General features: G+C 45.6%; 1 pseudogene across 1 annotated transcript; it reads right to left on the reverse strand.

The window, feature by feature from the left end:
* Positions 1–494: 494 nt before the first annotated feature.
* On the reverse strand, positions 495–18,171 carry LOC115342343 (annotated as a pseudogene). The gene is made up of 38 exons (XR_003923724.2): positions 17,902–18,171; positions 17,669–17,812; positions 17,419–17,575; positions 14,134–14,161; positions 13,920–14,032; positions 13,627–13,719; positions 13,433–13,496; positions 13,242–13,340; positions 13,032–13,135; positions 12,794–12,932; positions 12,017–12,133; positions 11,769–11,918; positions 10,779–10,949; positions 9,824–10,133; positions 9,599–9,670; positions 9,253–9,337; positions 9,041–9,158; positions 8,580–8,703; positions 8,360–8,496; positions 8,000–8,255; positions 6,978–7,222; positions 6,537–6,722; positions 6,307–6,458; positions 6,131–6,217; positions 5,654–6,042; positions 5,375–5,501; positions 5,076–5,195; positions 4,425–4,621; positions 3,828–4,011; positions 3,571–3,741; positions 3,271–3,396; positions 2,796–3,134; positions 2,492–2,695; positions 2,097–2,222; positions 1,832–2,002; positions 1,641–1,745; positions 1,402–1,497; positions 495–790 (listed from the first exon to the last, which is right to left on the reverse strand). The product of XR_003923724.2 is annotated as a myosin heavy chain, skeletal muscle, adult-like (transcript).
* Between the last annotated feature and the right edge of the window lie 5,421 nt (positions 18,172–23,592).

Here is a 23,592-nt window from a genome sequence, read left to right on the forward strand (position 1 = left end):
ATGATACTCTTCACGGTCCCCCTATCTAACTAAATTAATGAAGCAAACATGGTGGAGGCTAAAGACCACCTTCTGCCAGCTTCCCAAGAAAACATAAACTCTGTTGGTTATCAGCCCTCCACAAATCTTCCTTGGAGAGTGGCCAGCAAAAGGAGCAGCTCACACCACCTGACATGTTGCACAACTGGAAACTGCTGAGGTGCTGTATGGGTAAATATAACATAAGAAGTTGTTTGGGACAGAACAGTAGGAAGGCTGAACTGGCAGGAGTCACTGTCAGGAACTATTGTCCTTAATTTCTCTTCATGTGATGTTACATTTCTATTCATGCCCCAGTGACTAAGTAATAAAGAAGGGCTAAGTAGTTATGAACCAGATAACAAAAAGCCGTACCATGACATAGGTACACAGAAGTTATAAGCCAAAGCTGTGCCCAAAAGCTAATGATGATATAGACCTAACCACTAACAAGACAAACAAAGGAAAACTGGTGCTCATAGTGCATATGCAAAGGCATATACGTTCTTTATTCTCTAGACGTTAACTTGGTTACAAAGACACATTGCAGAAGAAAGCGACTGAGAGGTTCACATTTTGTGCATCCCTCAGGTCACTTTGCTGCCCCATGACATCCTCACTCTTCCTCTTCTATCTTCTTGCCATGAAACTCCCGGCTCTTTGCTCGCAGCTTGTTGACTTGTGACTCTGCAATGTCAGCCCGCTCCTCAGCTTCTTCCAGCTCGTGCTGGATCTTGCGGAACTTGGTGAGATTGACATTGGACAGCTCCTCCTGTGCGGAGAGAGGGAGTCGGTGGTGAGGAGCCCAGGGCAGGGGTGTCACTCCTCCTGCACCCTGGCCTTGCAGGGCTGTGGCTCTTCCACCCCACTCCCACCACTGCTTACACGTAAGCCTCACACAGACCTCCTCATCCCCCCTTATTCAGGACCCCACTGTGACAAGCTTCACCAGTACTATGTCACTCTTGAGGAGCAATTTTGTCACTCGGATTTGTCATTTGTGTACTTATTCTCCCACTACTTGCTGCCCAGCTATCACTGCGACTTATTAGGTTGAGAAAGACCCTGAAGCCTTCTGCTGTTGATTACTAGCAGAGATTCATGAACTTCAGTTAACTTCAGTCAGCGGATGTAGCCCCTGGGTTTGTTTAGTCTGACGTCCTGTATAAAACAGGCTGCAGAATTTCCCTCAGTTCATCACTGACTGCTGCAGGGTGCCCAGAACTCAGCAAGGCCTCATGACACGACAGTAAAATGGTGTGGCCAAGACTGTTGTATCTTGGGAGATTCTTTCATGCCCCTTTCCTGCTATTCATACTCATCTCAATGAGCGTGCTGCCCCAATGGAAGGTGGCTCCTGCCCATTCTTCGAGCAATACTTACAGCCTCCTCAGCTTGTCTCTTGTAGGATTTCACCTTCATTTGCAGCTTGTCCACCAGATCCTGCAGCCTGAGAATATTCTTACGGTCTTCCTCAGACTAGAGTGGTTGGCAAGCAGGAAAGAGAATGAATTGTTGGTTCTGCATCATGTGAGGTTAACAATGCCCCTTGGGGATGGTGTGCACAAAATCTGACTTGCTGTGAGAAAACCCTGTCAGCCCAAGGAGGCCTCCTGCCTTACCTGGTAGGTCAGCTCCTTCACCCTCCTCTCGTACTTGCGCACGCCCTTCACGGCTTCAGCGCTGCGCTTCTGCTCAGCATCAACCTCCCCTTCCAGCTCCCGCACCTGCAATGAGCACCCCATCTTTGGAGCTTCCCTGGTGGCTACTTACGTGACGTGCTCACTCAGGCACAAATAAAAGCCCTACGCACTCTGGCCTCCAGCTTCTGGATTTGCTTCTTGCCTCCCTTCAGGGCCAACTGCTCGGCTTCATCCAGACGGTGCTGCAGGTCCTTCACCGTCTGGTCCAGGTTCTTCTTCATCCTCTCCAGGTGGGCGCTGGTGTCCTGCTCCTTCTTCAGCTCTTCTGCCATCATGGCCGCCTGATGAGAGCAAAAGGTCAAAGCCATTTTCAGGCTGGAGATGTTCTGGGGGGAAGGCACATATCTTAAGCAGTGAAAGGAGCCCCCAGCTCACATCTGTGATGGCCTTCTTGGCCTTCTCTTCAGCATTGCGGGCTTCCTGGATCGTGTCCTCCATTTCACCCTGAATTTGGGCAATGTCGGTTTCCAGCTTCTTCTTGGTGTTGATCAGGCTGGTGTTCTGTGCAACAGGAAAGACATGATTTGAACTTTTAGACCTCATGCCTCCACATCAAGAGCTAAAAGTGTGAGTATTGTTTATGAAAGTCTTTAATGCAAGAGTCCTCTTTAGAGCCGTAGCAGCAAACCAGACATGAGTGGCTGGCCGGATTGGCCATATTACAGCGTAGCACTTCAAGTGTTTACATCGTAATCACTTGCAAGATGCATAGCCATCGCATTCTGTGTTGGCCCTTGTTAATGGGATTAGTTTCCAGCAGCATGCCTGACCTGGGTATGGAGGAGCTGCACACGTTCAGTGGCATCCAGAAGCTCCTGCTCAGCCACTTTCCTCGACCGCTCCGTCTGCTCCAGGGCTGCCCGTAGCTCCTCAACTTCAGCCTGCAACAGGTTTGCTCTGCGCTCCACCATGGCCACCTGCTCCTTCAGGTCCTCCTGTGTCCTGAGAGCATCGTCCAAGTGTATCTGGGTATCCTGTAAAAGAGGCAAGAGAATTTGCAAGGTGGCAGTGTGTGCTTGGGTGCCAAAACTGTCAGCGAAGGCTCTTCTCTTTCTGTAGCTTTGCTGAACAGACCTTGAGCACTGCCTGTGTGTTTCTCAGGTTCTTTTGTGCCTCTGCAGCCACGCGGTTGGCATGGCTCAGCTGGATCTCCATTTCATTCAGGTCCCCCTCCATCTTCTTCTTCAGACGCAAGGCTTCATTCTGCCTCCTGATCTTCAGCATCCAGGCTGCTCTGCATGGACTCCACAATTCTGAGGTGGTGGTTCTCTTCATCTGGTCAATCTCCTCATCTTTCTCTGCTATCTTCCTGTCAATCTCAGACTTCACCTGGTTGAGTTCAAGCTGGAGGCGCAGGATCTTCCCCTCTTCATGTTCAGGGAGGCCTGGACAAGTCAGCAGGAACAGTGACTTCTAAAACTACTGCTTCCTTTCTACGTAATCTCTATACAGTACTTCACAAAATCTAGGCTTGCTTTCCTGCCATCTCTGCAGATAAATACTCCCATACTTTCAAGTCTGGACACCATTTATTTAGCACTGTGTATACCTCAGCTTCCTCCAGGGAGGCTTGGAGTTCAGATTTCTCCTGCTCAATCTGCTTCTTGACTTTCTCCAGCTCATGAATCGCCTTTCCTCCCCTCGGCAATCTGCTCCGTGAGGTCGGCAATCTCCTCTGTGGGAAACAAAAGACCAACAGCATGGTCAGGCAACAGAGCAGAATGCAAAGGGCCCTGCCACACCGAGGTGACAGGCAGCTTTGCCAACCTGCAGGCACAGACCCATACGGAAAGGTGGTAGTGGTGGATAGCGAGAAAGCCCAGCCAGGAGCAGAGGGCCAGGGACTTACGCTGCAAGTTCTTGTTCTCACGCTTCAAGGGTCTCCAGGTGGTCCAAGGACTCCTCATAGGCATTCTTCAATCTTAAACAGCTCCGTGCTGAGAGACCGAGACTCCTTCTGGGAGGCTTCCAGCTCAGCCTGCGTTTCCTCCTCATACTTCTGCTTCCATTCTGCCAGGATCTGAAGAGAAACAGGACCTCAGTGTGGATGTGGCAATCAGGAGGGGATGCTCTGCCCAGGAACCCCAGGCCCGGAGCCCAAAAGACCTTGTCAAAGTTCTTCTGCTTCTTATCCAGAGCTGCGCAGGCAGCATTTGATCGCTCCACATCAATCATCAGGTCCTCCACTTCATTCTGCAGCCTCTGCTTTGTCTTTCCAGGGAAGCACATTTGGCATTCACAGCTTCGACATGTTCCTCTGCATCCTGCAGGCGCTGTGGCCAGCTTCTTCCTGGGAGGAGATAAGCACAGGTCTGGGTTAGAGCTTAGAGGGGAGCCAATTTTGCACTGTTCATGAGAGGGCAGCTCGCCACTTTGGGGGCTTTGAGCCTAGCGTTTTTCACAGTGTTTTTTCTGTTCCAAGATTGCATGCAGCCTAAAGGGTCTATCACTTCTGTGTCCTACCACCTACTGAGTATTCAGCCTGTCTTAGCCTTTCTAGCCCTAAAGGCTACAGTTGTCCTTCAATCTGCACTTTTTCCACAGCATGCTTTTTCCTCTCCTCCCCCTCTCCCCTCTACCACAAAGACAGTATATCCCTGCCTTCGTACTACCCTTGTCCTAACCCACTCTCAGAGACTTCCGGTTTCCCCTTGACAGTCTCAGTCTTCTCCAGCCAATCGACATCCCACATTCCTCACATACTTGGCTTCCTCTAGCTCCTCCGTGCGCTGAATAGCATCGTCTCGTATTTGGTTCTCCACTGGGCCACTCTCGCTGTTGGCCTTGGACAGGGCACGCTGCAGCTCCCCCTTGGCTTCCTGCTCCTCCTCATATTGTTCCCGGAGCAAGTCACAGTCGTGCCGAGCAGACTGCAAGGCGTGGGCCAGGGCGTTCTTGGCCTGTGGGGACATTGGAAACTGGTACCTCAATACTTGTCTTGAGATGCCTCTTGACAGTAAAATTAGAATGAAACTCTAACTAGGCAAATGCAAAGCTGGGAGCTGATGAAGCCTTCGTCAATGTATTCTGGAGGATCAGGATGTGTTAGTGACAGGTGCTCTGGGGACAGTACTCTGCTGTTCCTGTGAATGTTTTGACGTATGTGTCTGAATCCTGTCTTAGAGAGTATCGTCAGTATCTCATGAAAGCCTTGTGGATGACTTCCTCTAGCATGACAATCATTACGTTTCCTTCCCTCTCTAGCTTATGAGTGGGGATATGTGCATTACTGGTGTTCCCTTCCAGTACTACATGTGTTTGGGGAAAGATTGTTGAACCAATCTTGGATCAGACAGGATTCTCCGGACGCTTTTAGGGATGATGTAGGTTGTGGACAGTAGGGTACTTCCAGACCTTTATTTCTTCCTCTAGATGTCTCTTGAGTTCCTCAATCTGTTGGGTAAAATCCTTGCTTGCCCCTAGACAGCTGAGAAATCAGAGCATCTTTTTCCTCCACCTGGCGTGAATATTCACCTGGGAAGGGTAAAGTGAAAAAAGGTAACAGGACTACTACTAATATGACAGTTTCTGCCTGTAAACCCGTGTAGTCAGGAGTGGCCTGGAGAGGTTATACCAGTTGTCACTTTGCACCCTCTGGTATGCCCATGTCATGCAGATCCTCCTATTACCCCTCAGGAAAGAAGATGTCTCACCTGATTCTGTCTGCAGACGAGCTCTTTGAGTATTGAGGTCATTGATCATGCGCTGATTCTGCTCCTCCTTAGTTTTAATCTCACTCAGCTGATCCTCCAGAGTGCGGCACATCTTCTCCAGGTTTGCCTAGATAGCAAACACAAGGAAGGAAAGGAGATGAACACCTGCACTCTGCCTTTTTCTCACAGCAGGGATTTTTTTATGAGAATGTGGCTGGTAGGCATAGCTCTGTGTGCCATACCTTGGCCCTGTGAGCATGTTCTACTGCAACTCTATACCTTGGCTTTGGAGACAGACTCCATGTTACTGGCCAAGCGTCAATCTCCATCTTCAGCTCACTCTTCTCCTTCTCCAGCTTCTGCTTCCACTCGTTGCAGGTTGTCGATCTGCTCCCCAAGCTCAGCTGTGCTGTCCGCGTGCTTCTTCCGCAGGGCGGCAGCTGTGGCTTCGTGCTGCAGCGTGGCCTCTTCGAGGTCACGGCGCATCTTCTGAATTCTGCCTCACGCTTCTTGTTCATCTCAATCTGAGCTGTGGTAGCCCCTCCTGCTTCTTCCAGGCGCTCGCTGATCTCCTCTAGCTCCCTCGAGAGGTCAGCACGATGCTTCTCTGCTTTTGCCCGAGAGGTTCGCTCTGCCTCAATTTCCTCCTCCAGTTCCTCAATACGAGCCTGGGAACATTAGGGGACCCTTCACACCAATGCCCTCCTCCTACCTGACCTGAGACTGGGTGAGAGAGGGGAAGGAACAAAGACTTGCCTGCAGCTCCTTGATCTTCTTCTGTAATTGCATGCCCAGGGCTTGCTCATCCTCAATTTTGCTCTGGATCTGGCTGATTTTCAAAGTCTTTCCTTTGGGCCAAAGCAAACCATGTCAGAGCTCAAAGGAAAAAGACAAGTGCACCAGCCCAGCACTCAGGTGCCCCACAGCCCCACTTACTTCTTCAGCTTCTCATCCAGCTGCTGCTTATCATTTTCCAAATCCATTATGCTGTCGTGGGGCCAGCTTCAGGTCTCCTTCGAGTTCCTCTTAGCTCTCTCAAGGTCCATGCGCAGTTTCTTCTCTTGCTCCAGGGGAACCCTTCCAGCTAAAATAAGCAAGGACCATCAGTGCTCTGCTGGCTATGCCTTTCCTCTACAAGTTTTTCTTTTTCATTTAGCTGCACATGTGCTTACGTCGTCCACTTGCTGCTTCCAGCTTGGTCTTAGCTTTGGTCAGCGTATTGACTTTGTCCTCTTCTACCTGCAGGTCATCCAGTGTCTGCTGATGGGCCTCTTGGAGGGCTTTCTTCTCTTTTGTCAGCTTGGCAATGGTCTCGTCCAGGGCTGCCATCTCCTCTGTGAGGTTTTTTCACCTGTTGATTGTAAGAAAGTGCCAAAAGTCTGTGTAGAAGACTTGACTGCTCAGTCTTTGCACTGAGAAAAAGTCACTGCAGTGACCTTTTCACTTTGCAGTGCTCAGCCAGGAGCTTGTTTTTCATTTGGGCTGCCTAGCCGCCCCGCTGTGATGCTCCTGGCATGTTCCAAACCTAGCTTTGTTCTGAGGATACCAGGCTGATGTGGGAGGCATCTGTCCCTTCACCCTTTATGTGACACCCTGTGTGCGTACCTTGTTTTCAGTGGCATGCTTTTCCTTCTCCACTTTGGCCAGTGTTAACTCGAGGTCATCAATATCTTTCTTCAGCTCTGAACATTCATCCTCCAGTTTTCTCTTCTTGGCTGTCAGCTCGGCATTAATTTCCTCCTCATCTTCAGCCCTTTCAGTCACCTCCTTAATTTTGGCTTCCAGCTGGATTTTGGTTTTGATGAGCTGGTCACATCTTTCCTCAGCATCAGCCAAGCTATCTGCCTCCTGGTGAGGAGACACAAATTTTTATGAGTTGTAATGTTTTGAAGTTTCTCTGCTCTGTCTTTTGTATCGCTGAGTGGGCATGTATTAAAATGGGGGCTGAACCTGGCCTTCCACTCCAGCAACTGGAAGATCTTGCCCGGTGTCTACCGGGAAAGCTTGTCATCTGGAATCAACATTGATTCCAGATTTTTTGTGTCTCTAAAAATGCCTCACAGAGGCGGTAGCTTTTTCTTTTTAATTCACTCATCATGAACCTCATAATATTTGGGGAGTAAAGCCTTTGTGAGAATAATTTAGTGGAGCAAGCGGTGTTTTGTTTGGTGTGAAGAAACTGCCTTTTTCCTAACTGAGTCTGAATGGAAACTATCCGTGTTTCTGAAAGTAATCAAGGCCGCCTAGTATTGCTGGATGTAGGAAAAGTGGGTCCTTCTCAGGTTTGCCTTTACTCTGTTAGACAGATACACTGCTTTGAAAGGTGAGTAGATGGAGATACTTCCCTTCCAGTTCAGAGCTCTCTGCTGTGGATTACATGTTGGCTAGTGTTACATGGCTCTTTCCTCAGACAGCAGGAATGCTGAGTCTCATGTGGGGCTGCCATGAGCCTCACCATGCCCCTGCCAGTGCCTGTTTACTCAATGTTAGAGTGCCTTAGAGTGTGTGATTTAGACTGTTTTCTACTGCACGGTAGTCAGCTTCCTGCAAGTCTCTGCTTAGGGTAAGAAGCATTCTGACTGCATAATATTCTTTTTCCAGGGACAAATGAATGGTGATACTCACTGCCTGGACTTGGAGCTGCAGGTCATTTTTCTCCTGCAGTAAGGTCACCATTTTCTCCTCTAGCTCCTTCCTCTTTGCCTCAGACTTCGCAAGCTCCTCCTTGATTTTCTCAAACTCTTGTTTCATGTTGGCCATCTCCTTCTCAGATTCTGCACTCTTCAGCAAGGGCTTGATCTTAAAGAACAGCTTCATCCACGGCCAGTGCTTGACATTCATGAACGCACGAACATTATACTGGATACAGAAGATTGAGTCCCTGAAATAAAATTCACATGGCTATTGCGTACTTTGTGTTGAATGAATTTAGACTCCGTTAGCCAAGACCCATGCGAACATGATACATGGGTGAGAAATGCCTACCTCCTCTCCACCATTCTCTGATATTCCACTCTCATCAGGAAGCCCCTGCACCTGGCTTGTGTCATGGTCATAATCTCTGCTAGTTTCTCATCTCTCATCTCCTCCAGCAGACCTACCAGCCCAGCTTTGAAGAACACCTTAAGAAACAGAACATTGTAGCACATGATCCTCAGTGCATTAACAGAGGCACACAGTGTTTGAACGCAGGACTTGTTCCTACCTTGGTGTGACCAAATCTGTACTGGGTGTGGTCTACATCAATGGACGCAAGAAGCTTCTCTGAAGCCTTCTTGCTGTCCATGAACTGACCTTCTGGAATAGCACTTGCATTAAGTACTCTGTATCTGTAGGAGAAAGCAGAACATGAAGAAATCCACATTACTGGAACCACCAGTGCAACTGAACACCACAGGCTTCTCAGCAACAGCTGACTGTCTGACCGAGTAATGTCATGTATTAGAGACAGTCCATTCTTTCAAGACAGTGTCAGTGAAGATTTCATACTGTTACCTCAGAGTCCAAGGGAGTCCTGATCATCAACATAAAATCAATCAATAACTCACAATAAAACATGTCTATGTTACTACATAGGTCCTTTTTGAAATATAATGTTTCAAGTTTCTTCAGGTACTCAGGCTATACAGTTTGTTCTGAATGGGGAGAAAGATGGAGCACTCTTACCTTTGTTTGAAGTCAGCATACAGGACTCTGCTGGGGAATCCTTTCCTGCAAATTCTGATCCCTTCCAGCACACCATTGCATCGCAGCTGATGCAGCACCAGCTCATGCTCCATGGCACCTAACAGATACCACCATTAGTGACTACCCTATTGTCTGATACTTGGGAGAAGAGCTTTTGTGGCTTGAGTTTTCCTCCTATTGGGTCTCCTTACCAGGTGTTTTAGTTTTCATTTGGGATGATGCATCGTACAAAATGGGGGTGAGTGCTGCGTAGATTTGTCATCAGCTTGTTTAAATCTCCTGTGAGATTACAAGGTCAAGTTTAGATTAAAGTTGTAAGCACTGCACAGCTATATATGATGTACATATAAAAAACTGAATCTTTCAGTGTCTTGACCTATCAGAAATGCATGTGTATGATGGTGTAAACCTGCTTCAACAAATACAAATCGGAGTCTGCTTAGGGAATTACACGGCTGTTTTTTCTCACAGCAATTCTACACAACTCCTATGTTATTTCACTGGGTATTTTTAATAATGAGGTAGTGAATTCTGCCCTTACCCGGAAAAGAGCTGAGACAGTCTGGAAAGAAGAACCCTTCTTCTTGCCACCCTTTTTGCCACCAGCCTCTGCAAATGGAAGAAAAGAAAAAAATATTAAAATATGGATATTGCATATTGGAGACTACAGAACACAAAACAACTTTAAATGTTTAATGTTTACTGCTTTAATTCTGTGTCAACATTGTCCCACACGCAAAATACAATTTTCACAGAGCTGACCTGCATCTGCTCCACCATAGTTGGCAAAGAGTAAGGCCAGTGTCTTCACAGATGATTTCTGGTACAACCCAATGACAGTTTCATTCAGGGGGTCTTTGTTCTTCTCCAGCCAGCCAGTGATGTTGTAGTCTACAGTGCCAGCATAGTGTATCAGGGAGAAGTGGGCCTCAGTCTTGCCTTTGGTAGGCTTGGGCTTCTGGAAGTTGCTGGACTTGCCCAGGTGCTGGTCATAGAGCTTGTTCTTGAAAGAGGTGTCAGTTGCCTTGGGGAACATGCACTCCTCTTCCAGGATGGAGAAGATGCCCATGGGCTGGAAGGTACCACAAGAAGTGACAGTGAAAAATGATAATGATGTGAAGCGTGTGTTACCAACATCAAAGGTACCGGTGTGTTACTGGTAGCATCTCAGCCTGGATAAGGGCCCAAGTTTGTCACGAGTTGCCCTCAGCCAGGGAGCTTAGTTCTGCCTTCCCCTGCCTTCCTGCAGCCTGTCTTCATGGAACTGGTAAGAATGTCTGTCTGGTTCAGGTTAGAATTGGGAGTAGAATTGGAGGGAGAAGTGGTAAACAGAAAAATAATTGGGAAGACAGCTACAGGAGACCCAGCTGTTATGGGAAGTCAGGCGAGGCAACATTATTCCCAAATTTGTGTGGGGAGTTCTGATTTGAGTCTTCAGAGGAAAAAGGAAAGGAGAGTGACTCCAGTTTGTTTTAAAGAAGTCTGTTGGTGGGAGTCCAGGCTATCTTTTCCATGCTTGAAGACCAGGTAATGCAGGATTCATGACAGAGATTTGAGTTTCCTAATTTCTCTTCCCCAGACTAAAATAAATGCCAGTGCAAAATATCTTGTTTCACTGACACTGAATGTCTGGCTGTGAGTTCTTTCCGAGCTGAATCTGGCCTCAGTAACATCACAGAATTCCAAGACACATTGTACACTTGTATGGAAAAGGTACCTTCTCAATGAGCTCAATGCAGGCAGCCAAGTCCATCCCAAAGTCAATGAAAGTCCATTCAATTCCTTCTTTCTTGTACTCTTCCTGCTCCAGCACGAACATGTGGTGGTTGAAGAACTGTTGCAGTTTCTCGTTGGTGAAGTTGATGCACAGCTGCTCAAAGCTGTTGAACTGCCCAAAGGAAGGAGAGGTGCACAGTTCTCAAAGTGTGGCAAACACCCCAGGGTTTTGCTAGCATTCTCCTAACAGAGCGTTCCACTGTTTGATGTTCCCCAGCTGAAACACCACTCCTAAGTGTACTGTAACAGTGTGTGTTTCCTTAGCAGGACTTCTATTGTAAAATTCACTGTCCTCAAAGGATTTCATTATTATTACTTTTGAAATCAAGATAAAAGTAACAATTCTCTTTTATTGTGCTACTCAAATCAAATCCTTCAGTAACCTTAGCTGCAGCATTGTGTAGGTGTCTCAGCCCTCTGACCTCCCAGAGAGTGGAAACCTCCTCAGTGTCCCACCCAAGAATTTCTCTGCCCTCAGATCAACAATCCAGGGTTTTTCTCTGCTCTGACACATGAGTCCTAGCATCATCACTGCACGCACAACACAGGAAACATGCTGTGAACTTTCCCATAGCACTATCCTTTCCTTGACTCTTCCAAGAGCGTCCATACCTTTGGCCCACATCTGTGTGAGCCATAGTCCCAGAGCTGTCTCTTTGTTTGCAAAGACTAAGACCTTTGCAAGCTCAAGGGCCTCTGAGACCATTTGCAGAAAGCAGAGCTTTCTTCTACCTGTTGACGTTTAGAATCAAAGTGTTTGTTAGTAAAGCCATTTGAGGGTGCTACTGTGACAGAGAAGAGGGAGGGGTTTCTAGAAAACTGCGGATGAGGAGGATGAACTGAATCTTCTTAAAAAGAAGCATGTTTCTGAGTCCTCATGACCCCTCCTTGCCCCTCCCTTGACTATGGTGCCCAAATCCGTGTTCCTTACGTCAAAGATCTCAAAGCCAGCAATGTCCAAGACACCAATGAAGTACTGTCTGGGTTGCTTGGTATCCAGCTGTTGGTTGATGCGAATAACCATCCACAAGAACATCTTCTCATAGACAGCCTTTGCCAAGGCACCAACTGCGTTGTTCACCTAAAGTAGAGAAGAAAGGACTGGAGTTACCTCCTAGGGTCAAAGAAGAATGCTCAAGTACTCTTTCAAGCCATGTATTTTCAGCCTCCAGATTTTACCTGTTCCACAGTTTGACCTTTGGTCACAAATTCATCCAACCTTGACTCGAGGATAACACAGGGCTTTGAGCAGGTCAGCTGAGTTAAGGCCCATCAGGTAGGCAGCCTTGTCAGCCACTGAAGAGGGAGGAGAGAGGGAGAGAGACGGAGAGAGAGAGGTATTTATCTTTGGGCAATGGCTAGTACTTGGTCAGTGTGAACAACTCTGCTCTTCATGTTCTAGAAACGGAAAAGCATTGGTCTGGTCTCATACAGAAGGTCTGGGAAGGAATGTAAATTCTGGAAGCTAATGATGGCCGCCTTTGAAAGCAAGAACAGGTATGGCTTGGATAGGAATAGCATGAATCTGGAATTTCCCAGAAGAACTCCAAAAGCCTCTGGGAATACATAGGGCATGCATGCAGCACATTCCTTTTCTGTGGAAAGTGGCTTTCTGCATAACAAAGAATACAGGATTTATTTCACAAAAATACGATTGCACGTCATGGTGACTTAGTGGTTGAAGGTCTTACAGAGACAGTGGTATCCTGCATTGAAGTTGAAGTTCCCCCTTTCCGGCTGTGTGTGTGCCTGGGCAGTATCCATTGGATAAAATAATGGTGTTTCCCATGATCAAGGAAGCACCTCTGCAGTTAGATAGACAATGAATAAAGATGCATTTCCTCAGTGCTTTATGTGGTGACTCAGGGCAGCAAATGCCTGTCTTTGGAGGCTAACATATCATCTCTGCAAACAGAGAAGTTCTTTGAACAAGACAGTTGCTGAATTTGCTGATACCTTCTGTGCCATCCGGCTCTGCCTGCTCCTCTCGTTGTTTCTGCTTGAATTTCAGGTTCCCGTAGTGCATGACAGCCCCTGTCAGCTTGTAGATGGCAGTCTTCTCATCAGCGGTGAAGCCCAGGATGTCAATGGCACTCTGCAGTTGAAACAATGAATTCAAATACGTGTCCTTAGTAGGTCACCTATATTACCTTCAAGACATGTACAGTAGGTACCTTTTTCCTGTGTTACTTACATCTGTAGCCATGAGCTCCTCCTGGTCATCGATACTGGGAACACTGACCTCACCTTGACTCACATAGTGGTAATCGTAAGGGTTGGTGGTAATGAGGAGCATGTCTGAAAGCAGGAAGAGGCAAGGCACAGGCTTAGTTTTGCCAACCAGGTAATAGAGGGAACTGTTGCTCAGTGGTCATCCTCAAAAAGACATAATGATCCCTCCTACCAATTAGCTCCGGCTTCTTGTTGGACGTGATTTGATAAAATATGTGGTAGCTTCTTTCTGCCTTGAGCTGGAAAGTGACTCTGGACTTCTCCAGCAGATCTGTCAAGGAAGGTAGAAAGAGTTAGGCACAGGAAGGCACATTGAGGTGGGTCTTTAGGAAGGAATGGGATCAGGCCAGGAGAGTCTCTTACAAGTTTCAATGTCAGCAGAAGCCAGTTTGCCTGTAGCTCCAAAGTGGATTCTGATGAATTTGCCCTGTTAAGGAGAAGCAGCAGCATTTCAGCCCGGATGGGTTCTTTTGACATCTCATTTATGTGGAATACTGCTAGGGCCGTCACTTATTTTGTAATGAGAGGGAGAGATTTTGTCCAAAGCCACAACTTACAAAGCGTGAGGAGTTGTCATTCCTCACGGTCTTGGCATTTCCAAAGGCCTCCAGCAGTGGGTTGGCGCTGATGATTTGATCCTCAAGCGTTCCCTGCAGGATGATCATTATTGCAGGTTTTCATTTGCAAAAAATCATGTCAGGAACAGAGGAAAACATTGATTCAGGCTAGTATGTATTAATTAATGATTTCATTCTCAAACGTTCCCTACAGGATGGTAATTATTCGGTTACAGTGTTTAGCTGACATGGCAATTACCTGCCAAGTGTTCAGTCTGTTCTTCCTGACTCACCTGCATTTTGCCTGACTGCTCCTCCTCTTCCTTCTCCCCACTCGCTGGCAATTGTTGCAAAGTACTGGATCACACGCTTTGTGTTCACAGTCTTCCCTGCACCGGATTCTCCGCTGTCCAAACCAAAGACAGAAGCAGAGAGCGTGTGGTCAGGCAGGAGGTCCCCTGGCCACGGGGCAGCCCCGCGGGGGACCCGAGCAGGGAGTGTACATACGTGATCAGGATCGACTGGTTCTCGCGATCTGTGAAGGAGGTAGAAACAAGAGATGATTAGTATGTGTCATGGATATCCTGGATAAAAATATTGCTGGGACTTTTAGAAGATGCACTGTCTGGAGGCAGCTCCTTCCTTTCATAAACCTGTGTGCCTTCACCCCAATTCCTTTTGAACGTTTTAAAGTTGGGAAACTGACATGTGAACACTGATGTGGATGTCCGGTGTAGTATATGTGCTTCTCTCTCTGCGTATTCTCTTCATGTCAAGCTGCTCATCTTCTTTATGAAAAGGATTCCAACTAAGCAGTATTTTTGTAGAGTTACTGATTAATTGAACTATCTGTAAGCTAAAGTGAACGGAGCAGGTGCTTCTCATAAACTTTATAACATAGGAACAACCACCCCTGACCAGTCCATGGGCCCTCCTAGATGTTTTTTTCTGTCAGTGGCCAATTGATTGTTGCCTAAAGAAAATCACAAAAACATCATAAGCATGTAGTAGCCTTTTACCAGCATACTCTCCCACACTCTAGACTATTGAAATTTTGGTACTTCCAGAGCTAGATGATGATGTTTTTGTGTGTAACAGCCTGGGCTGAGTTTGCTTTCCAGAATTTTGTCTGGTTGCTTTTTTAATCCATGCTCGGTTCTTTGGGTGTTGCTTCAACTTTTATCCCCCAGTCTGCTCTTTTTTTGAACTACTTATTGTGTGAAGGAAAAAAAAATGCAGCTGGTGCTGAGCTTGTTTTTTTGTCTGCTCTTTCCTTGTCTATTCATCTTCTCCATGCCATGGATAATTTTATAAAAAGTAGCACAAATCATTTGTCTAGAACTACCTGAGCAGATGTCCTGCCATATCTTTTGGAAACCTTTTCATCTTTGTCTTGACCTGTTCCGTTTCTACTGTATTCTATTTTGCAAAAGGAAGTGCAGAAATGCATCCAGTACACAAGGTGCAGACATTCCTTGGGTAACCACCATGATATAATGATATTTTCTCTTTCGGTCTCTATTTCTTGCTCAGTGATCTCAACTTGTTATTTTGTAGATTTCTGATCACTGAGCCAAAATTTTTGAAGCTGTATTAAAGGATATCTATAACAGAAGCAGTAGTTGTCAGCAATGAGCCCATCTTTTGGGTTTTTTTCCTATGTCCATTGTTTTACATTCTTGTTGACCAAACTTTGTTGCCACATCACTGAATAATAATTTGATCATTTAATGTCACAAAGTCCCTCTGAAATTCTTCACTGTTAGACTTCATCTTTACTGGCCTGAAGGACTTAGTCAAATCAGAAAGATTGTCATCATTTCCAGATCATTTTAAAAAATGTTGAACAACAGAAGTCCCAGAACAGATCCCAGTGAGACTTCATTGATAAAATCTTGGCACTATGAAAACTGAAAAAAACTATGTTTACCATGTTGTCCTTTTTCTTAACCAGTTCTTTTTGAACCTTCTCAATTCTATAGCTGGTAGTGAATGTAAGCGTAAAAATTACGTCAAGAATAGCTGCTTTATCAACTGTATTGAAGATCTTTGTTGAATTCATATGGGTTACCTTGACCAGCTCTCCTTTGTTAAAAAAAAACCAGTAGTTTTGTAAGGCAAGACTTCCCTTTAAAAAAAATGCATCTTTTTTTCTTGGTAAGTCACATATATTCACATGCCCAGTAGCTGCCTTGTTTAGAAATTGCTGGCAGTTTGCCTTTTACAAAAATCAAGCTTACTGTTATGCTGTTCCTTAAAACTCCCTCACAACTCTTTTAAAAAGTTAGAGTAACACTTGCCGTTTTCCAGGCAATTGTCAGTGAGAATTTTTGACCTGTAGAGTTCCACTGGCATGCCTGGTTGAATTCTGTCCTGGCAATTGCTAGTGTTTATTTTATTGTTGGTTTTCTTTAAGGACACTTCATTCAGAAGAAGTTCCTCTGATGAATCCCACTGTAAGGAGGAGTTCCAGAAATGAGTACTTCCCACACTGCTTTAAGGTAAACAAATGAAAATCTCATTTACTTGTTCTGATATGACCTTCTATTTTCCAAGTTGTCTTTTTAAATTTTGACTGTGTCAGTACAGACTCCACAGTCTCATCTTAAGCCCTTCTGCTCCTTATGTATAAGAAAAAAGCATAAGTTTTAATGCATGCTGCAAGTTGTTCTCAAACCTTTAATTTTGCATGCCTTCTTGTGTTTTCACAGTTAACTAGCCAGAGTTATGTTTTGAAGAAAGTCTATGTGCGTTTAATAATCCACCTTAACAGGCTGTGTAACTGGACTGGCTTTCAGAGAAAGTGCTTTTTGCCGGCTGATTTACATTTGTTCTAGGCCTCTAGGATGGCATTTTCCAATAATCTGCATGCTATCTGAAGAGACTAAGCCATTAGGTAACTAACTCCTAGTGGAAAAGTCCGGGTTTGCCTTCACCAAGTTCCTGCACATCTCTTGAAGGTGTCAGGAAGAGTAAATGTATGATGACTTACGTAAATACTGCCAGGATAAGACACAGTAAACAAACATCAATTTATTATTGTTCCATTTTCATAGTATTCTCTTCCAATCAACTTTCTTACCGCTCTGAATACTACAGAAATAAGAGGGGAGGGAACAAGATTTACTTTAACAAATTAAACTATGCCTCTCTTTGTTTAATATTTTTCTGACTGATCTGCTCTTTCTTGAAAGTCTGGAGATTTAGACAATGCTAGAAAAGTTTTCACTATCCTTCTTCCTTATTGGTGCCATTTATATTAATGAATGGAAAAGAAGAAATTGTTTCCGAGATGGGGGGAGGAAGTATCAATATTCCCAGCAGGTTTCACTGTAATGTCTGACTAAGACTGCTTCCTGAGTCTTTGTAAAACCACCATAGGAAGCATCGGCTTCGATGTTGAATCTCCTTTCCCTTTACACCCAATCTTGTTTACAGAACTCCACCCTAGTGACTTTCAGTCCTGCAAAGCAAATCATTCAAAGAACAATCCTCTCAGCTAACAAAACACCAGAACTTTAAAAGTTTATCCAAATTTCTTTGAAGGAAAATCTGACAACGTATTCAGCATTAAACCATATCCTTCCAAATATCTTGGACAGTAAATTCTAATGTTGTTTGTTAGAAACATGATCTCAGTGATGGTATCCAGTGAAGAAAATAATTCCAGTGATGAGAGGACTTCTGTCCTCCCGACACCATTAAACTGAACTATTTTGCAGTGAAAAGACTTCTTTTCTCCTCTGTGAGTGTTCACAGTCAGATAATTTTAAAGAAAACCAAGCAACTCACCCGTCAGCATGAACTGATAGGCATTGTCAGAGATGGAGAAGATGTGTGGAGGGGCCTCCTGGCGCTTCTTGCCTCGGTAGGCCAACACCACCTCCGGGTTGTACACCGGCAGCCACTTGTAGGGGTTGACAGTGACGCAGAAGAGACCTGAGTAGGTCTGCGAGGAAGGGAGACGGCACGTTGGCTTCCACTTAGCCTGGCAGAGCAGTTCCTCCTAGCTACCCAGAGGAGGACTGCTGCTGCTACTTACGTAGATCATCCAGGCTGCATAACGCTCTTTGAGGTTGTACAGCACAGCAGGTTCGTGGAGGTGGGTCATCATGGCCATGTCCTCGATTTTATCGTACTTGGGAGGGTTCATGGAGAAGATTTGATCTTCCTTCACAGTTAGGGTCTGTCAGGTGAAGAAAGAGATGCACGTACATCAGCTAAGAGCTGAGACTGAGGATTACATACAGTTTTTAAGCCTTGTTTTTTACTCACTTCTCCTGCTTCAGACTTGACAGTGACCTTCCCTGATTCCCTACTCTGGATCGTCCCTTTCACAAAGGATTCCTTAGGATGCACCACAAAGACGGATGACTTGGCATCAAAAGGCTTGTTCTGGGCCTCAATTCTCTCCTTTTCCGATTTTCGGAGATAAGGAGCTGCCTCCCCAAAGACAGCCATCTCAGAATCCGGAGAGGCCATGTCTGCACTTTATTGAAAGCACGTCAGCAGAGAATCCTGTGGGAGAAAAGAACTGTAGCATTAATAGATTATTCGTGTACCTTGTATGCAAGGATACCTTTTCAAATGTTTTAAAATTAAGCACATACGACAATTGCTAAAATTAGCAAAAATAGCCTTACTCCTCTTTAATGATTTAAATCCAGAAAAGAGGAATCTTTTTTTCATCCTTGAAAAATACAGAATAAGCTTTTAAAAACCACTGTTATTTGTGTCTTGTGACACTGTACAGATTGTACATTGACTTTACAGATTGTACAGTGTCATATTTGAGAATATGAATTAAGTTAAATTTACCTTATTATTCTTAGGTAAAATTCAAAAAAAGGTATAGGTAGAAAGTATACAAATGCCTTGAAAGCAGATGGAAAAACTTCTTTAGAAACCAGTTTGAGAGGGAAGAATATACTGCATAATAAAGGTGGATAGCTAATTTCAACAAAACACTACATCCAGCACTCTTACCTTGAATCTTTTCTTGGAGACAGGGCAGAGCGCTATAAAGACACTTTTATAGAGTCTGCTTGGCAGATGCTCTGGATTCCTCCTCTTTCTTCGGTCAAAACATTTTTTGGCAAACGTTCTTTGGCAAAGCATTGTCTGGCAAACATAACCAAGGGCATAATTGTCATTTGATTTGACCAGATATATTTAGAAATGTTTTGTATCTTACCAATGAAGTGAATGTATTGACTATAAATAATTTGACAAGAGACTTTAAGGAGAGAATCTCAATTAGTCAAGGAACTTGGAGAACTTGGATGTAGGACTTATGGATTCTATTGATGCATTTCCAGTGATTTCCTCCTGGACTCAAGGCAGATTTTTATTGAATCTCTGTGCTGTAACTATTCCAATTGCATTATGCAGATAACATTAATGTTTTCCACATGATGTTCTGAGGCTAATGAAGAAATGCATTAATGGCAGTAGATAAACTGTGTGAAAGCAAGCCAACAGGATCTTGTTAAATGAATTTAACTCTTATGTTCATCTAGTATTTCAAATGAGAGAAAAAAAATGTGTTACATTCTGAACTCCTGTGTACAACATTCTTGGGAATTGAGATGCAGCCCAAGACAAAGAAACAATTACATATTTTTTCTAAACATTACTGTTTGAAAGATAGGGTACACACAAAAATGCATTAGATACAGACCTGAGTAGTAGTATAATGTATACTATTTAGTAGCTAGCCACTAAAGTAATTAACAAAGATTTTGCTATACCCCACATTTAGTACAGATTTTAAGAACGTGATAGAGTCAAAAATGCATAAGTAACCTTCTAAACAGCAGACGTCTGTTCCTCACATGTGTACCCACTGTCAACATATATCAAGCAATATCTTCAACCAAGTCAGGAAGCAGGGGAGGTCCCTGTAGCCCTTCACTACCTACAACTCCAAAAAACCCCGACCTCTCCACCCAAACTCAGCTATACACACAATCAATCACACACACACAGCATACAGTCTGAGATCCTCTGCACTTGGATACTGCACTCAGTCCAGCACTCCCATCCCATCCCAAATATCTCGCACACTTACACATTCATACAGTTCCAGCCACAAAAGCTGTCAACACAGTGCTGCCTGTATCAGAGCACTAGAGGTGGTAGGCAGTCCTGTACAATGCTGATACTCTGAGAAAGGGGGAATTTGCTGGTAGTCCTGGAGAGTGACTGATCGAGTTCTAGGAAAAGGGCACTGTCACTTGAGCTGCTTCAAACACCGTGAGTTCTAAACACGCCCTTCTCCTGGTTGTTGGCATTTTGGTTATTAAAAGAGCTCAGTGAATAACACAGGGGCAAGGTCAGAAAAATGATGCCTGTGATCCAAAGCAATATCCAGCGTCAAGCACTGGCCTGTGCATGAAGAGCATTTTCCAAGGAGGGCTCTGGCACCGCAGCACCCACTGTTTTGGCGTTCAAACCCAGAGCTCACCCCTGGGCTCCCTGCGCAGGGCATGGGGAGGCTGATGGAAACACCCCATGCCCTGCCCAGGAGGAGCCCAGAAACAACCAGTGGGAAATGGTGAGCGCAGGTGTGCACCTGAAGTCTTGCCTCTCTGGGCAATCTGTGACTCCCATGGACATGCAGAAGGTAGAGGATAGAATCATAGAATGGTTTGGGTTGGAAGGCACCTTAAAAAGATCATCTAGTGCAACACCCCCTGCTGTGGGCAGGGATATCTTTGACTGGATCAGGTTGCTCAAAGCCCCATCCGACCTGAGCTTGAACACTTCCAATGATGGGGCATTCCCAAATTCTGGGGCCAATCTGTTCCAGCATCTCACCAGCCTCATCTTAAAACATGTCTCCCTTAAACCCAACCAGAATCTACCTTCTTCAGTTTAAAAACTTTGCCCCTTGTCCTGTTGCTACAGGCCTTGCTAAAAAGCCCTTCTCCATCTTTCTTATAAGCCTCCTTTAAATATTGAAAGGATGCGATACGGTCTCCTCAGAGCCTTCTCATCTCCAGGCTGAGCAGGCCCAACTCTCTCAGCCTTTCTTCGTAGGAGAGGTGTTCCAGTCCTTGGACCATTTTCATGGCCCTCCTCCGCACCTGCTCAAGCAGGTCCATGTCTTCTTCGCACTGGGGGCCCCAGAGCTGGATACAGTACTCCAGGTGGGGTCTCATGAGAGCAGAGTAAAAGGGGAGAATCACCTCTCTCTGCAGGGCTGCTCTCAATCCAGTCATCCCCCAGTACATACTGATAGTGGGGACTGCCCTGACCCAGGTGCAGGACCTTGCGCTTGGCCTTGTTTAAGTTCATCAGGTTCACATGGGCCCACTCTTCAAGCCCATCAAGGTCCTTCTGGATGGCAGCCCTTCCCACTGGTGTATCAGCTGCACCACTCAGCTTGGTGTCATCTGCAACCTTGTTGAGGGTGCACTCCATCCTACTGCATACGTCATTAATGAAGATATTAAATAGTATTGATTCTGGTATGAACCCTTGAGCGACACCACTGGTTTCCATTTGGACACTGAGCCTTTGACTGTAACTCTTTTGATGTGGCCATCCAGCCAATTCCTTATCCATTTAACAGTCCATCGGTCAAAACCATAACTCTCCAATCTAGTGGCAAGAATGTTGTGGGGGACCGTATCAAAGGCCTTACAGAAGTCTGGGTAGATGACATCAGTTTCTCTTCCCTTGTACACTGATGCAGTCACTCCGTCGTAGAAGGCCACTAGACTGGTCAGGCACGATTTGCTCTTGGTGAAGCCATGTTGGCTGTCTCTAATCACCTCCCTGTGTTCCATAGACTTCAACATAACTTCCAGGAAGGTCTGTTCCATGATCTTATCAGTCACTGACATGGGGCTGACTGGTTGGTAGTTCTCAGGGTCCTCCTTATTACTCTATTTAAACAATGAGAATAATTCCAAGGATGAAAATAATTCCAGAATTCCTGTATAAGTAATGTGACCCTAACTAACTGTGGGAAGAGTCAAGGAGGGGTAATGAGCCGACGTCCATTCAGATTTAGAAGGAAAAATATTCCAAGAGAAGACCATTGGTAGGCGAGAAGAAGACTAGGAGGTCTGTAAAGGAGAACCAGAAAACTGAGACAGCGGCTTCCAGAAAGGAAGACGTGGAAGGCTGCCTGACTGCTCAGGGTGCAGAAGAACTGTAGCACACAACACACTGTCCCACCTAAACCTGCATGTAGCTGGAAGGTGTTTGAGGAGGTTGTCCTTTGACAGAACGTTTCCCTGGTCAAATGCTAGCAGCAGATACAAATCCACAGCATGAATGCATGCGCTGGCTACCGCTTGAAGAAGAAACTGCAGTTGCAATGGCGCTCTATTTGGAATTTCTGTGCTCAGCACGGAAGTTGACCTCTGTCTATTAATAGCTCTTCATTGATACCTCAGTCCCCAGGTAGATGCCATGGAAGTTAACATAAAGCAGTTACAGGTGTGTGGGCTGTGTTTGGTGTGGTGGAGCAAAACTTACCTTGAAAGGTGACTGCTATTAATCAGGTAATAGGCTGGAGGATTATTGAAAGCAAGCAAAGATGACTTTGGAAAAGCAGTCCCTGTGGGATTTGCAGCATGTTGGTGTTATTACCAGCCATGCTGTCTGGATTAGCAAGCGTGCCTGTAGGGATCAGTGCGCCCTGTGAGTCGCCAGTGGATCATGTGACATGCAAGATCTAGCGGTCAGGCTAATGTGTAGCAAGGCAGACTTGATAGAGAACGCTGGTTGCTGAAGTGGCAGCCTACAGCAGAGGTGAGATGTCAGTGTGTCACAAAGTATGCACAATTCTTTCCTTCCTTCCTTCTTTCCCTTCCTTTGTTCCTCCCTTCCTTCCAGATTTTTATTTTGTTTCACAGATCAGATTTCCTACTCACAGGGTTAATGGGATGGTGTCTCTCATGGGGTGACATTGTATGGCACTTCTTAGGTGAAAAAATAAAGATACCGTAAGCTTCAATTCAGCAACGGGTAGGGATTGCATTTGTTCAGCACTGAACCCAAGGTGTGTAGAGGCGAAGCAAAAGCATTTCCAGCATGAGCAGAGACAAAGGATGTTTGAAAACATCCACTGTAAGAAGTGCAGCTTTCAAATGGTGTTGTCAGTTATGCTGCAATTATTTGTTAGGCATACTGAGAGCGATGTCACCAGACTCGATGGGCAGTCTGACAGGGAATGCCCAGCCTCCACTTCAGCAGCGTTTCTTCAGACAGCAGTCCTCTGTGTAAAAGGAGAACGCCCAGGAATGCTAGCCCAAGCTGAACAGAAATGCTGGCACCCTAATCCTTTGGAGGAAAACCTCCTCTTCCCTGCCCTTCTGCTAAGACATGGCTGAGTGCTGGAGCCCGCATATGGTACGGACAGACTTTCCTTCATTAAGAAGCCTGTTTATTCTGCTGATGGGCATTGACTCATGTAGAATTAAATGTGAGGAGTGATTTCTCCACGCCTAGCATACCATGTCTACTCCATGTAGGTGTTTGTTTGGGTTATCTGGTTAAGATACATCCTGTCTCAGGATAGCCATGAAAAGACCTGGATGGCTTTACCATCTCCTCATGCTGCTTCTCCTCTCAGGGACCAATTTCTGCAGGTCTTTCCTGACCTCACCGCAGGGAAAAGGGAAGTGAATGCATCTTTCCTTTAGGGAGTTTGATTAACAGATTTTTCTATTGGTCGTGTCTTCTCTTTTCCAGTGATGACATTCTTACATGGCTTCCTGCAGCCTGAAAAAGACTGAGCATCTCAGTGGAGAAGGACCAGACTGTCTAACTGAAAAGGGAAACACAGTGCCTGGTAGGACAGGCCCTGTCATTGGAAGTCGGGGCTGCACTTGAACGAGTGCCCGAGTTGCACAGTTACTCAGGACACCTCTTATGTTCTCAGCTAACGTCTCTGGAAGCAGTCGCTGCTGGGCAGTGGGGTCCTGGCTGAGAAGGTGACCTTCCAAGTGC

The sequence above is a fragment of the Aquila chrysaetos genome, chromosome 5 (genome assembly GCF_900496995.4).
Source record: "Aquila chrysaetos chrysaetos chromosome 5, bAquChr1.4, whole genome shotgun sequence".
Lineage (NCBI taxonomy): Eukaryota > Metazoa > Chordata > Aves > Accipitriformes > Accipitridae > Aquila > Aquila chrysaetos.